The following is a 17,005-nucleotide window of genomic DNA, read 5'->3' on the forward strand; positions in this document are numbered from 1 at the left end:
ACGGGATTCTCTATTACTGGAGCCATGGCCTGCTTAGAAGTCAATTGCTTATTTTTCTATATGCGTTTCAGTCCCTGAAATATCTCATTATCTCTCTCCATCTTTAATCTTTTTTTATAGTATACTACTTTATAATATTCTTTCAGGGTGCATACACAATGTTGATACTTATGTTAGTATTAGAAATCTGTAATGGATAGATTTATAGATTAAACCTTTGCAAAAACTTGTGGGGGATCTAAAGGAAGATGAAGATGGGTGGCTGGGAAGGAGCTTGTGAGCAGGAATAGAGTTGGAATGAAATGGATTACAATCTAGAAGGAAGCCTGGAAGTGGGTTTTTGTCTGTTACCACATGTAACCACCCAAAGATAATATAAATTCTGCCCATGTCTTTCTTTACGTCTTCTTTCTACTTCCCCATAGAAATATAAGAAAATTCAGTTTGATTTAACTAGTCCCATGTCCTAAGATGTATAATTACCTCACCACATCTTTTCCTTTATTCTAGACAGGAACTTTCTATTAACAAGGAAACAATGTCTGCTTCACTATTTCTAAGGATTCTTTGTGATACCTCAGTAGATTAAGTGCTTAACACTATGTCTGGTACATACCAAGTACTCTGTAAATATATGTTGAATGACTACGTTAATTTAGCAACCCTAAATGTTTTTAATTCACAGTATTGGATCCTGCTTTCTACTCTCTGAGAACCATAACTAAGAAACTTAATTTATATTGAGGTAAATATTTTAAAATATGAACCTGGCTGAAGTATAAGAGTAATAGCAGCAAATAAAGTGCCCTGTTTGCTAACAGTCATCATGAACATTGTCCTAATAGGAGGTGATTCTGAAATTGCTAAAATATAAAATAGTGTGTGTGGCCTCTTTTTTTTTTTCTTGTCTATCTTCTCCCAGTCTCTGTACTCAAGAAAATAAAACAGTACAGTTTGAGGAGGCATATAGACGTAAAAATTTCTCTGTTATGCCCAGAATGTTTAGCCAAGATCCCAGGCAACAGTTATTTATTGGACTACTGCCCACACTCAATATTGGCTCCCGTCTTTACCCATTTAAATCCTAGGCCACCCACATGAAGGAGGAAAGGGGGTTACTGTTAGTTAGCAGTTGCCAGTTACTGACTAGATTTAACAATAGGGCATTTCATTTAAAAGGTAAACAAACAGGACTAACTGGAAAAATATATCAAATTATGTATACTACTGCTGAATGAGTAGTCTAAAATGAGTGTGTTTTCCAAATACTTGAGGAAGAGAAAGACTTCCCTCTTTCCTGTTGCCAACACCCTGTTGTTAATGAACTGGGAAGTTTGCTTAAACAACTTGTGAATTTAAATTGAGACATACCCTTCCATTTGGTCACAGTATGACTCTTAAATTGTATTTGAACATTATATCAGAATAACAGCAACTTTTATATCAAACCATAGCAATTATTTCAAATAATTGAGATGCTTTTTAGAAAGATAGTTATCTAAAGAACCAATAAACCATTCGTAGGGTTTTAAGTCTTTAGGCTCACAAAAATACCGTTTAACCAGACCATGTATTATCTTGTTCATGTTTATCAACAATTTTCCTCTAGGTTCTCCTTTAAGAGTTGAAGAAGAAAGGTCCTTATTGAGCTATGTTTCTCCTATTCTGCATGTTCTCCAGAAGATAGTATGAAAAATGGTGATGCCCATGAAATTATTGTATCTCAGTCATGTGCTAAACTATATCTCCAGATGCCCATTGAGAATAGAAGCAGAAAAATCTTTCCCTTCGGTGACTAGTCCAGGAATAAACATAAACACTTTATATGCTCTCTTTTTAATAAACATGGATCATTATATGATTATTGATTGGAAATACAAAAAAATACTAACAAATACTACATCTTACTAAACTCAGAACATAGAATAAGTATTATTCTGTTTTACCATAATGATGTATATATAAATGATGAGGTTACTTATTAACTTTGAAATCTTCATAGAGAAGAGCTGTGAAAAGACAAGCATTTCAGTTTAATCTTATTTTTTCTTCCTCTTTCAACTATATTAAAGATTCCCTGTTGTGTATCCCATCAAGCACCTTTTGATGGTTTTCCAAGAATCTCTGCCTCTGGTCTAACTTACTGAATTTCTTGCCAATGACACTACTGGGAAGGAAAAGATAAAGAACTTCTGTTTCCATAGTCTTTGGAAATTTATTTTAAGCATTTTACACGTACCACCTTAACTATTAAAGAGAGTGTCTTCAGAACTACTCTTTGGATGAAATGTAAATAATTGGATAATTATATGTCATTAAATAAATAATATGATTAGGAAATAAAAAGTAACAGTGTTTTATGTCTCTAGAATGAAAGAAAGGAATGCCATATTTAAATAAAAAGCCATAGGAAAAAATGTGGACTATGAATGCTAAGTTCTGGTGCCTTTTTAAAAAAATTCTTTTATTGGTACATTTTAGGTATACAACACATTTACATTGCTCATTGGGAACTTGTACCTTTACCTGATGCATCTTGGTTCTTATTTTTTCCCCACTCCTAGCCCTCCCTTCACCCCCTCCACCCTTCCCTATTTACAAAGACTTTGTTTCCATTTTTTCCATTTCTCATAATTTTTCCTTTCCCTTCCTTCCTTTCCCCTGCCCCTCCCATTTCCCCTACCCCTTTGGACCTTTTCTTCTTATTTCACATTATCAATTATTCATTGTAATCATTGGTACATTTTAAGATACAATATAATGACATTCATCATTGGAAATTTTCACCTTTACATAATCTCTCTTGGGTCTTATTTTTCCCCTTTCGCCAGCCCTCCCTTCAACCCCTCCATCCCTCCGTATTTACAAAGACTTTGTTTCCATTTTTCCATTTTCTCATATTAATTCCATTCCCTCTTTTCTTTCCTCTAGCCCTCCCACTTCCCCTTCCCCTTTGCCCCTTTTCTTCCTATTTCATATTATCTATTATACTTTTTAGTCCATATTTACACTTTCAGTTTCTCACACTAGAAAAACTATTTAGTATTTTTGTTTGTTTGTTTGTTTGATTTTGGGGGTTTTTTGGCACCAGGGATCAAACTCGGGTCTTTGCGCTTACAAGGCTAGCGGCAGAACCACTGAGCTAAATCCCCAGCCTTCTATTTGGTATTTATAAATGTGTGTCCTATTTATTTCACTTAAGAGTATCGTCTCAATTTGCATCCATTTAGCTATAAATATCTCTAATTTCTCATTTTTTATGGCTGAGTAGTACTCCATTTTATAAAAAAAAATCACATTTTCTTTATCCAGTCTCCAGTTAATGGGCATTTGGGCTGTTGCTATTACAAATTGTGCTGCTATGAACATGGGTGCATATATAACACTGTGGTATGATTCTTTTAATTCTTTGGGGAAGATACCCAGCAGGGAAATAGCAGGGTCAAATGGGACTTCCAGACCTAGTTCTTTGAGGTACCTCCATACTGATTTCCACAGTGGCTGCACCAGTCTACACTCCCACCAGCAGTGGAGCAGGGTTCCTCTTTCCCTACAGCCCTGCTAGCATTTGTTATGGGTTGATTTCATGATGCCAGCCATTCTTTCTGGAGTGAGGTGGAATCTCAGCATTGTTTTCATTTGCATCTCTCGAATGACCAGTGATGTTGAACATTTTTTCATGTATTTACTTGCTAGTTCTACTTCTTTGAGAAATGTCTGTTCATTTCAGATGCTCATTTTCAAATTGGGTCTTTAAATTTGGGAGGTCTGACCTTTATAAGTTCTTTACAGATTCTAGATAGTACACCTTTGTCTGAGGAACAGCAGGTGAAGATTTTTTTCCCACATTGTGAGTTGTCTCTTCACACTGTTGGTGGTTTCTCTTGCTATGCAGAAGCTTTTTAATAAGAAGAGATCCCACTTGTTGATTGTTTGTGCTAGTTTACGGGGAACTGAGGTTTTCATAAAATCTTTTCCTGTACCAGTGTCTTCAAGAGTTCTACCTAACCTCTGTTCCAGCTGGCTTAGTGTTTTTGTTTTAATATTTAGATCTTTAATCCATTTCGATTTTAATTTAGTATATGGCAAGAGATATAGGTCTAGTTTTAATCTTTGGCAAGTTGAAACTCAATTTTTCCAGCACCATTTATTAAAGAGGCTATCTTTTCTCCAGTGAGGGTGTTTGGCTCCTTTATCGAAGATGAGGTGGCTGAGTGTGTCTGGCGTTGTTTCTGCATCTTCTAATCTGTTCCACTGGTCCTCAGGTCTGTCTCTTTGCCAGTACCATGCTGTTTTTCTCACAGTAGCTTTGTAGTATGGTTTCAAGTTGGGGATTGTGATACCCGCTGCCATGTCTCTGTTACCTAGAATTGCTTTTACTATTCTGGGTCTCTTCTTGTTCCAAATGAATTTTTGGATTGTTTTCTCGAGGTCTATGAAGTATGCTGCTGGGATCTCAATTGGAATTGCATTGAATCTGTATAGCAGTTTTGAAAGTATGGCCATTTTCACTATATTAATCCTTCCTACTCAGGAGCAGGGGATGTCTTTCCATTTTCTGGTATCATCTTCAATCTCTCTTTTCAGAGTGCTATAGTTTTCAGAGAAGAGGTCTTTGATTTCTTTCATTAGGTTGATTCCTAGGTATTTCAGTTTTTTGGATGCTATTGTTAAAGGAATTATTTTCTCTATTTCTCTCTCAGTGAGTCTGTTGTTCGTGTAGAAGAAAGCTATTGATTTTTGTGTGTTGACCTTGTATCCAGCTACCTTACTGAATTTGCTTAGGTCTAGAAGACTTATGGTGGAGTTCTTGGGGCCTTCTATATAGAGTATCATGTCATCTGCAAATAATGACAATTTGACTTCTTCATTTCCTATCTTTATTGCTTTTATTTCTTTCTCTTATCTAATTACCATGGCTAATGTTTCAAAAGTATATTGAACAAGAGTAGTAATAGTGGACATCCTTGTCTTGTTCCTAATTTTAGTGTGAAGGATTTCAGTTTTTTACCATTTAATGTGATACTGGCTGTTGGTTTTTCATAGATGTCTTTTATCAGTTTGAGGTAGAGACCATCTATTCCAATTTGTTGTAGGGTTTTTATCATGAATCCATGTTGGATTTTGTCAAATGCTTTTTCTGCATCTATGGAGATAATCATATGGTTTCTGTCCTTAGCTCTATTGATATACTGTATTACATTGATTGATTTGCATATGTTGAACCATTCCTGCATCCCTGGGATAAATCCTGCTTGGTCAGGTTGTATAATCTTCTTGATGATCTTCTGCATTCGATTTGCCAGAATCTTATTAAGGATTTTTGCATCTATGTTCATTAGTGAGATTGGCCTACAGTTCTGTTTTTCGGTTGAGTCTTTCTCTGCTTTGGGGATCAAGGTGATGCTTGCTTCTAGGAATGAATTTGGGAGTATTGCTTCCCTTTCAATTTAATTGAAGAGTTTAACCAGTTCTGGCAGTAGTTCCTCTCTAAATGTCTTGTTGAATTCAGCAGTGAAACCATCAAGACCCAGGCTTTTCTTAGTTGATAAGATTTTATTACGTTTTCAATTTCATTGGTTGATATTGGGTTGTTCAGAATTTTTAGGTCTTCTTCGTTCAACTTTGGTAATTCATATGTATCTAGGAATCTGTCCATTTCTTCTGTGTTTTGCATCTTATTGGTGTATAGGTTCTTGAAGTAGGTATTGATGATCCTCTGGATATCTGCTGGGTCTGTTGTAGTTTCACCCTTTTCATTCCTAATTGCATGGATCTGGGCCTTTTCTTTTCTGATAAGATTGGCTAAGGGTTTGTCAATTTTGTTTATTCTTTTGAAGAACGAACTCTTGGCTTCATTGATTTTTTGTATCGTTCTCTTAGTCTCCATTGCATTGATTTCTGCTCTCATCTTTATAATTTCCTCCCTTGTATGCACTTTGGGATTATCCTGCTCTTCTTTTTCTAGAAGCTTGAGGTTAAGCATCAGGTTATATAATTAGGCTCACTCTGTTTTCCTAATATGTGTATTCACTGCTATGAATTTCCCTCAGAAGACTGCTTTCATTGTGTCCCATAGATTCTGATGTTGTATTGTCATTGTCATTTAATTGAAGGAACTGTCTGATTTCTTCTTTAATTTCCTCTGTGATGATTGGTTATTCAGAAGTGTGTTATTCAATTTCCATGTGTTTATATAATGTTTTGAGTTTCTTTTGCCATGGATCTCCAATTTCATTGCACTATGGTCTAATAATATACAGGGGATAACTTTAATTTCTTTGAACTTACTTAAATATGTTCTATGCATGAGTATGTGGTTCATTTTGGAGAATGACCCATGTGCAGCTGAGAAGAATGTGTATTCTGATTTTGTGGGGTGGAACTCTCTGTAAACATCTGTTAAGTTCATTTGTTCAAGAGTTCGATTGAGCTCTAGTATTTCATCATTTATTTTTTGTTTAGTTGATCTATCTATTTGTGACAGTGGGGTATTGAGTCCCCCACTATAATTGTATTAGTGCATATATGACTTTTCATGTCTGTTAGTATTTGTTTTTTATAGTTGGGGGGACTAGTGTTTGGTGCATAGATATTTATGATTGTCATCTCTTCCTCTTGGATTCTTCCCTTTACAAGGATGTTTTTTGACTCTTTTAATCAGTGTTGGTTTGAAATCTACTTTATCTGCAAAGAGGATAGCTACTCCTGCTTTTTGGGGGGTTCCTGTCACATGGAGTATTGTTTTCCACCCTTTAACTTTCAGTCTATGAGTTTCCTTTTGAATTAAGTGTGTTTCTTGTATACAGCATATTGTTGGATTTTGCTTCTTGACCCATTCTGCCAATCTATTTCTTTTGATTGGTGAATTGAGACCATTAACATTGATGGTTATAACTGGTGCGTATTGACTTATCATTGTAATGACTTTTTCTTTTTGTTGGTTCTTCCCCTTTACATTTAATTTCTTGTTGCGCCCAATGGATTCATTCTGCTCTGTTTCCTGGGGTTGTGATCCTCATTGTCTTTTCCTAGGATATTGTCTAAAATTTTTTGGAGTGCTGGTTTGGTATTCATGAAGTTCCTAAGGTGCTCTTTGTCATGAAAGTATCTTATTTCTCCATCCATTTTGAAAGATAGTTTTGCAGGGTACATCAACCTGGGTTGGAAGCTGTTTTCCTTTAGGGCTTGGAATATGTCACTCCAAGCTCTTCTTGCCTTGAGGGTTTGTGTTGAGAAGTCTGCTGTGATTCTGATGGGCTTTCCTTTGTATGTGATTTGTTTCTTTTCTCTGACTGCTTGGAGAACTTTGTTCTTCTGTTGTGTTTCTGGAATCTTAACAATTATATATCTATGTGTAGATTTTTTTGATCAAGGCTATTTGGAGTCCTATATGCCTCACTTATCTGTATGTTAAATTCTTTTCCCCGGCTTGGGAAGTTTTCTGCCATTACTTCTGTGAACAGTTTTTTTTTTAATGTCATCTGCACTCCTGTTGCTTCTTTGACTCCAATCAGTCTTATGTTATTCTTCTTTCCATCGTCTAGCAGCTGCTGGATTGATTTCTCATGGTCCCTTACAATTTTGAAGCAATTTTTCTTTTCCTGGTCACTAATTGCAATCTTATCTTCTATTTCTGAAATTCTGTCCTCATATTGGCTCATTCTGCTGTGTAGACTTTCAATGGAGTTTTTGATCTCCTGGACATCTATTTGCATCTGTGTTATGGATTCCATTCATTTCCTATGTTGGGATTCCATCATGTTCCTCAGCTCCTCTCTAGATTTATTAATCATGGCTTGCACTATGAGTACAATCTCTGCTGTTATGAGAAATTATTTCTGATTTCATTTTTTCCAGATCCTCTTTTGTTGCCAGTTCAGGGAGTCCAGGTGGTTGAGCATCAGAGTGTTCCATCTCATTTCCCTTTGAGGTTGCTTTAAGTGATCTGAGAGTCTGGTTTTCAGACCTGTTTACCTGTCTTCTCATTTCGACCCGGGGCATGGGGTGGAGGGTTGCTTTTTGTACCCATGCAGCTCACCTCCTCTGAGCTTGGAGTGGTGGGACCGTGGCTCAGAAGTCCCTTCCTTTGGGCTGGGAGAGGCGGGTAGGACAGGAGCTTGGAAGCCCCTTCCTCTGGGCCAGGAGCAGCGGGATGGATGGCGGTCCAGAAGCCCCTTCCTCTGAGCTGGCAGTGGTGGGACGGTAGTTCAGAAGCCCCTTCCTCTGGGCCGGGAGTTGTGACTTTTAAAATTGAATTTTAATTTTTTAATTTCAATAAGGATGCCTATCTTTTTTAAAAAATCCAAGTACAGTAGTGCCAGAATGCCACAATGGATAGCAGTGCTCTACCTCTCTATCTCTCTTTATTCCCACCCTTCATCCTAGAGGCAACCATTTTTCTTCTGATGGTTACCTCTGTATTTCCAAACATTTGTGTTGCATTATATTTCTTTCTTAAGTTATATTTCTTTGGTTTCTGGCTTTTAGGCATTATAGTTTGACTTCCTATTATAATATATATGGACTTTGCTCACTTACATTCCCAGTCTTTCTTTTCTCCATCATATTAGTTTTCTAATCTTGTAGAATATTTTAATAACCTAGATGGGAATTTTGGGACATCTATATAAATATATATAAAATTACAATCAGGTGTAGTGGCACACCCCTATAATCCCAACACTTGGGAGACTGAGGCAGGAGGATCACCATGCGTTCGAGGCCAGCCTGAGCTAAATAGTGAGACCCTGTCTCCAAAAAAAGCATAAATAGATACAAAATTACAAAAATAAAAATGCATATGAAGTAATTGGGAAATATTAAATATTGAGTTTATATAAAACTGAGATTAAAAATCTTTTCAGTATTTAAATGAGAAATTTGAACTTGCATGAACATAGTTTTTTTGAACAAGATTTTATGCTTGAATAGTTATATGTAGTTTCTTATCAAGACTTTCAAAATATAACCTTTTCAAATTCATGGTAGTCATTATGGAAGGCTACATAATAACCCCTCAAAATAACCAGGGTCTAATCCCCCAAATTTGTGAATGTTACTATTTATGGTAACAGAGATTTTTCAAATGTGATTAGAAACAGTCAGTTGGAGAAATTATCTTTAATTATCTGAGTGGGTCCTAAATGTAATCACAGGTTTCTCATAAAATGTAGGTAGAGGAAAATTTGAAGACAGTGAAGACAGAGCAAGAAAGCAACTTGATGATGGAATCAGTGAGAGAAAAGGTAGTGTCATGCAAGGCCATGAGCCAAGAAATGAAGATATACTTCCTAAACTAGAAAATGCAATGGAATGGATTCTCTCGCATGTCCTCTAGAGGTTGTATAACCTGGTGATACTGATTTACACTGAGAGAAACCTTATTTCAGATTTATAAGAGAATGAATATTTATTGTTATAAGTAACCCAATTTGTGGTAATTTGTATGTGGGAAACTAATCTAATTATCACTTATGAGAAACTTTGCACAAATTGGTAATAAAAATTTGTGAAAATCTTCTTTTACAACCATTCCAACTGTATGATGATTGATATATCTAGAGTCCAGCAGCTCTGTCTTTTTTTATTGACAAATGTAATGATGAAATTGAATGGGATAGGCAATGGATTTTTAGTCCTATTAAACTGTTTTCTAGAAAATATTTTAAAATAATTAGGCTTAAATTTGTAATACATGCGTACATTGTTGACTGAGTCAGATCTGAACTACTTTGAATGCCATAAAAAGGCACATCAGCTACAAACAATCAGAAGTTTCTGATGTCTGCAAAGTCAGAGTTTTGGAACCACCAGAGCTGCACCATCCAAGAGCTTCAAGCTGACAGTGTTATATAAAGTACAGTCAAGGAGGTATTTGATCATCTGGACATCTACTTTAGAAACCAGCCCCTGAGCATATTGCTCTTCACCTTGGATAAGAGTTCTATAGAACTACTGATGTTTTTCATTATCTACCTCACTTATAGAGACTCTCGTCCTTTTGAGCTTCCTTCTCAGAAGCTCTGGTGAAGGCTACTAGCAGTTGCAGACAACCAGTTCAGGTGCTCCTTGCCTGTCCCCAAATCAGAAAAAAATCAATACATGCTTTGCAACTTTAAACCATTCAAAAATACAATTAGAGGATTCTGGTCTCTTTTACCCCTCCTACCACTGCTTGGCAGCACAGGAGAGAGAGAGAGAAGAGGGAGAGTGAATCTGGAGCAGAGAACAGTTCCAGGAAACAAGCCATTCTCAATTATCTAAGACTTTCAACCAGAATTTTACAGAAAAATATTAGAGGTCAGCAACCTACTGAAATTCCAGCTTTGCACAGATCTGTACAGTAAAAAATTCAAAACAGATTATTCAAGTAATAGAAGTAAATATATTGAAGACTATAGTTATGGTTTAGATCTAGAATGCCTCCTCAAGGCCTCATGTGTTCAAAGGTGGGGCTCTTAGAAACTGATTGAATTATGGGTTCAGAGCTGAATATGCTGTTAGCAGGAAGGGCCTTGTAAAAAGAGGCCAGTTACTGGGGGTGTAACCTGGAAGGCTATATGTATCTCCCTCCCAGGATCTTCCCTTCTCTCTGGTTCCTGACCACGATGACATGAACAGCTCTCCTCTTTCTTCCACCATGCCATTTCTCCCATGGAGCTGACTGACCATGATGAAACCTCTGAAAGTGTAAGCCAGAATAAGTCTCCTTTAAATTGTGGGTGTCAGGTATTGTAGCTTGATGATAGGAAACTAAGACAACTGTCTAGATTTGAAGCATAATAGACAGATTCAGAGATTTTGAGCTGTTTGATATGTTAGCTTTTCTAATAGACCAGAGTTGGATGAAGATTATATAAAGCCACAAATGGAGTAATAGGATAATGAAAGAAGAAATGACCCAGATAGACTAAAATTTTCTTTAAGCTCAATGTTAGACTGAAGGTTGTACCAGTTTCTTAGAGATAAGAAATGAAATAATACTAAAATCAAACTGATAATATTTCAAATTTTTGTGTTCATATACTTTTATATATGTATATTGGTATGCATTTTCATATATTCATAAGTTTATTTATAATTTATATCCTTTCTTATTTCAAAAAAATTTGAGGCTAAGATGTGTATATTTCTGATTAAGTTAATTGCATAGTAAAGTGGGTATAACATAGTTCATTCTATAGTGAAAATTCAGTATAGTCATTCTCATCTAAACCTTTTTGTTGTCTTTAGATAACCATGTTAAAGAATCCCTTCATTTAATATTTTTTAAGTGGTCATTTTTCAATTTACTGAACCCAAATGATAGTCTAGATTCTGGTCCAGGGAAATTTAGGAAGTAAAATTCCTTGTTATAGATAATATTCTAGATTAGGTATGCTAAGCATTACATGATCAATTTCTAAAGCTGTAAACACTGAAGTCCTTTCAGTGGAATCCCCGTGAAATACGTGCCATTGTCTAAGGGTTTGTTTATCTATTAGTAGTTTTTTTTCTGTTTTAGTTACTTATAACTATTGATCTCAAAGGAGGCAGAAGAGTTCATTAGAAAAAGCAGACCTTTGAAAATAAACTTTTTTAAAATTTCAAATTCTGCCACTTAGAACATGAGTAATGTTAGATAAATTACTTAGATAGTTTGATGAACCTTTTTTTCCTCACCTAAAGATGAGAATAATAATTAGCAACCTATTTTGCCTCTTGTAGAGTTATTACAAATATCTCTTGTATGGTCCTGTCATAATATTAATCTTGTTATTCTCATTTCTTGATTTATTATTTCTTGTTCAATATTTATTTTACCACTGTAGACTGTGAGCTATTTGAGGGCAAGGCTCGGGTCTATATCCCAAGAGTGTATCACAGTGTTTAGCCAAAAGAAATTTGTTGAATGAATTATCAAGTGAAATATTTATGAATTAACCTTAATAACTTCAGAGTGTTATATAAATAATTGATATTAGAGTTGTCCCGTTATTTTTATAGGAAAAGTTTTGGGTGGCAAATAGCTTATAATTTTACTTTAACACAAAAAGAGGGCATTTCTACACAGTTCCTGTTGTAGTAATTATTTGGAAAGATGACTACACTTCTTCCTATCCCTGTGTCTCCATTTCATTGCAATGTGACTTATCACTCCTCTTATTAAGAAGTAGAGTCTGGGTTGGCCTGGTGACTTTCTTTGACCAACAGTATATGACAGAAGTGATGTTGAATGATTTCCAGTCCTTGGACTCAAGAAGCTTTTCAGCTTTCAGCTTCACCCCTTGCAATACTTCACTGAGACTGTACATGCAGAAGGCCTGCTGAAAAATGACAGGCCGCATAAACTAAAGATGAACTGTTCTAGTGGAAGCCCCTTGGACCAAACAGTGTGAACTGCCAGACATATTTTGGAGACTATTTTAGGTTACCTAACTCTTGTCAAACTGCTTAATGAATCAAAACTGGCCACTTGAGTGACCCAGATAAGACCAGTAGAAAAATGGTCCAGCTGAACTATATTCATAATAGCATTTGTTACACAATAAAACAATGACCAATATACTATAATTGTAGTGTCAAAGAAAAACCAAACCAAACTCATTTACTCTGCTTAGCTCTAGAACTGCCCTTAATCTTTTTCACAATGAGATATTTTCAGCCTACATATTTCTCACCTCTAAACTCTGTTTTTCAAACCCTTTGAGAAAGAGATTTCCTTTTATCACTTGCCTTCTCAAATCAGTGCCTATAAATTTAAAGATCTGCTTTTCAACTAGAGTTTTTGAAATTCTCTAAGTGGAATATGATGGGTTTTTATTTTAAAATATACTTTGCAACAAATTTAAGATATGTTGCTTTGAATATGCATTACCTATACCAGAATATTCTGTGCAGTGTTATAATTGTAAAAATGAGGATATATGCTACGTGTGGTGATGCATGCTTGTAATACCATCATTCTGGGAGGCTCAAGCAGGAGGACTGCAAGTTTGAGCCCAGACTGGGCAATTTAGCAAGATTGTGTCTCAAAATTTAAAAAAAATTTTTTTTGTTGTTTAAAGGCCTTGAATTCAATCCTTAATGCTGAGGGGGAAAAAATGAGGCTACAACTGAGGTGCCATTAATAGGGGAGTAGTTATCCATATAAAAGCACACTGTCAGTTATTAAGAAATGTGGTAACAGTATATATATTGACAGTGAAAGATGTTCTTTGTATGCTAAGTAGAAAAACATGGGTAATACTGTATGTATATATTACATTTTTGTAAAAACATTTATGTGTTTTCTTTCTACCTCAGTTCTTGAAACTGGCAATGAGCCACACAAACTCTTACCATTGGAGTCCTCTCTGCTCTCTTGGGTGGAACATTAGTCAAATGGCTTAAGCCCTGATACCTTTCAAGGAATTGTTTGACAAATGAGAAATTCCTACTTCCTCACTACACCAAATGCGTAAATATTACTCCTCTGCTTCCCACTTTCCATTCTGCTATCTCCTTTTATTTCTCTTTTCCCTGAATTGGTACTGTGGGCCACTTTTAATATGTCCAGAAATTGAAGTTGATATTGGTCTTCTTTTAAGGGGTGATTTTCAGTCTTCATATCTGACCTGGTTTGGGAGATAGGGAAAACACAGAAAAGGTGCTGTACTGTGGCCTATAATGTTGATAATTCTTATTTCACTGCCCTTCCCCAATCTTCTATTCATAGACACTGGGAATAGACAGGGAGAGGGATTGTGATACTGGTTGGAAATAGTAAAACTCAAAATTGTTGGGCTCTTTCTTTAAAATAGGTATTTAACGCCTATTTGTATTCAGCTTAATTTACCACCAATCCTGGAGTAATGGGATAAGTCCCACTCAAATCTTATCTGTCAAAAATAGGTTTCAGGAAGTAGAAAACAGAAAAATTCAAGGAATAGAGAGAAATAAATAGTAAAAGAAATAAGAAGAAAAACAAATTTTCATATAAAATGTGCCCATGAAAATCTGAATTGGATGACAGAAACTATTTTCCTTTTCACATTCTTAAGAAACCAGGCTGAGCATGGTGGTACACATCTGTAATCCTAGCACTCTGGGATGCTACAGCAGGAGGATCATGAGTTCAAGCTCAACCTGGGCAATTTAGCAATTTAGTGAGACCGTGTCTTAAAATTTTAGAAGGGCAAGGGATGTAGCTCAGTGAAGAGCCTAGGATTTTCATTACAGGAATAAAAAAGAGAGGAGGAAGGAGGGAGAGAGGAAGAAAAGAAACTTTAGAGCAGTTTCATCCATTTTTTAATTCAAAAAATAGTTATTGAACCATTACCATGTGCTAGGCACTTTGCCAAGCCCTAAATTTATAATTGTGAGCTTGACAAAGAAAACTTACTAACCTAAATGGGCATGAAATACTATAAACAAGTAAGTAAAATAGTAGTTAAATAATCAAAGGTTGAATAAAAATCAGTGAAGGTGACAGACTTCCATGATCTAGAATAATAGGGAGTATCCATTTGGTAAGGTGATCAAAACTAGACTCACTCAGAGTTGGCATTTAGACTACTGCCCATTTGGGGCTAAATCTAACTCACATAGCACTCTGTAGAAGTACACTTTCTAATTCACATAGAGTCCTTGTATGAAATAACATGAAAACCCTATACATTTAAACTAAAACCCGAATGAAGAACGAACAATTGTCAGCTGTACAAAGACCTAGAATAACAAGTACAGAGACTCTGAGATAGAAAGAGGGTATGTATTCTGGGAGATGACAGGAAGTTGGAGAAAGGAAATGTGTGAATGGAGAAGGGCAAAAGGAGAAATAGGAAGAAATCAGACATGGAGGGATGGCTCTATAGGTTTCGAATTTTATTGTAAATGCAGAGGCAGGCAATCTAATCAGTTTAAGCAAAGAACTGATGATCTGATTTACATTTTACAAAGAATATAGGGATTTTGATGGTGGAAATAATAGGAACTGGTAAAGGACTGCATAAGGAGAGAAAAGTAATGAGGAATGAATGAAAGAGGAAAGTCAAGAAAGACAATCATAGGCCTTTTATTGAGATGGTAAAGACTGAGGGAAATTTAGATTACAAAGAGAGAGATTCATTTTGTTCATTTTAAATTTTAAATATCTAGGAGACATAGCAGAGATATGTCAAGTAGATATTTAAAGATGTGTGTTTGGGGTTCAGAAAAGGAGTCTAGCCTATTGAAGTAAAGTAGGAGTCATCAACAGATGATTTTTAAAGCATGAGAATAAATAAGATCATATAAGGAAAAGACAGCAGAAAAGTGTATAGAAACTCCAGCATTTTAGAGATCATGTGGAAAAGAGGGAAACATAAGGGAAAATGAGGAAGAGTACAAATTATTTAAGAAAACTAGGATAGTGTATGATACAGAGCCCAGAGAGGAGAGTATCAGAAATGGCCAATCATGATAGTGCAGTTAAATTAAGAGCAGAAAAGAGAAAGGCTGTCAGTTATCTTTTCAAGAACATTAAACTGGTAGGGACATTGAAGTAGATTATTACATTAAAGTTTGTCATTGTTATGGCTTGTATCTAAATGTCCTCTCAAAGTCTCAAAGCCCCCACTGTCATAGGTGGGGCTTTTTGGAGGTGGCTGGATCTAGGGTATGTGGTGCTAGGATTAGGGATGCCCCACCCTGAGTGTGAGTACTAACCACTATAAGGGCAGGTAAGCTAGAATGGAATAGAAAAGGACAGAAAGAGGGCGGCTGGCATCACTTGCTGTTGCTGCTGCTTCTGTTGCTGCTGCTTCTGCTGCTTTCTGCCTGCCCTGCTTTGGCATGGACTGTTTCTCCTCTGCTATGCCCCTCTGCCTTGCTACCCTGCCTTGGAGCCAGCTGACTATGGACTGAAACCTCTACAAACTGAACCAAAATAAAACTTTCCTCTAATTTTGGTTGTTGGGTATTTTGTCTCAGCAACAAGAGAAGTAACTAAGTCATTTATCGGCAACATTGATTTTAGATAAATATTATTAGAAGTTCTCTAATATTATTAAAAGCCATCTCTCAAAATTCTGAGAGAAAATTATTCTGAACCTAGTCCACAGACAAATGAAACATTCAAAGATTAGGACAAATCAGAGAACTTTTCACTTGTTTTGATCTCTTATGTACCTTTTCAGGAAAAAAATTAATTGCTTAATGAAATGAAAAGAAAACTCAAGAAAGAAATGTGAGATCCTGGTAATGAAATCCTATAATAAGATCCCAGTAAAGATCTGCTCTAAGGGTACGAATAAAAGATATTTCAGGAGCAGGAATAATTAGGCCTTCAAAGTAATCAATAGCAACAGGAAGTTAGAGGATCTCATGAATGTCTTTAAGAAGAAGTAAATTCGCTGGGCATGGTGGTACATGCCTGTAATCCCAGCTACTCAAGAGGCTGAGGCAAAATGATTAAAGGTTTGAGCCCAGCCTGGGGAATTTAAATAAAATAAAACTTAAAGGGGGCTGGAGATGTAGCTTAGTAGTAGAGTGCCCCGGGTTTGATTTCAAGTACTGACTACAATTAAAAAAGAAAAAGTAAAATTATCATGAGTAATCAATGCACAAATAAGAGAATCTATTGGATCTTTTTTTTTTCCCCTTAAGTTTATTGGTACATTTTCGGTATAAAATACAGTTACATTCATCATTGGGATCTTATACTATTACATGAGTATCTTGGTTCTTATTTTTTTCCCCTTCCCCTGCCCTCCCTTCACCCCCTCCACCCTTCCCTATTTGCAAAGACTTTGTTTCCATTTTTTTCCTTTTTTCACATTCTTTCTTTTCCCTTTTTCCTTTCCCCTACCCCTCCCACTTCCCCTGATCCTTTAGACCTTTTCTTCCTGTTACACAATATCAATTATACATTTTAAAAATTACAATATTAAGATCTAGGAGACATTACCACAGATTTTACAGAATTTAAAAGGATATAGAAAGTATATTACAAAAATCTTTTTTGAAATAAATTTGACAACTTCTAAGAAGTACCTTGGAAGAC

This window comes from Heterocephalus glaber, unplaced genomic scaffold (assembly GCF_053883595.1).
Source record: "Heterocephalus glaber isolate CG9 unplaced genomic scaffold, H.glaber_assembly_v1.0 deba00001457, whole genome shotgun sequence".
Taxonomy (NCBI): Eukaryota; Metazoa; Chordata; class Mammalia; order Rodentia; family Bathyergidae; genus Heterocephalus; species Heterocephalus glaber.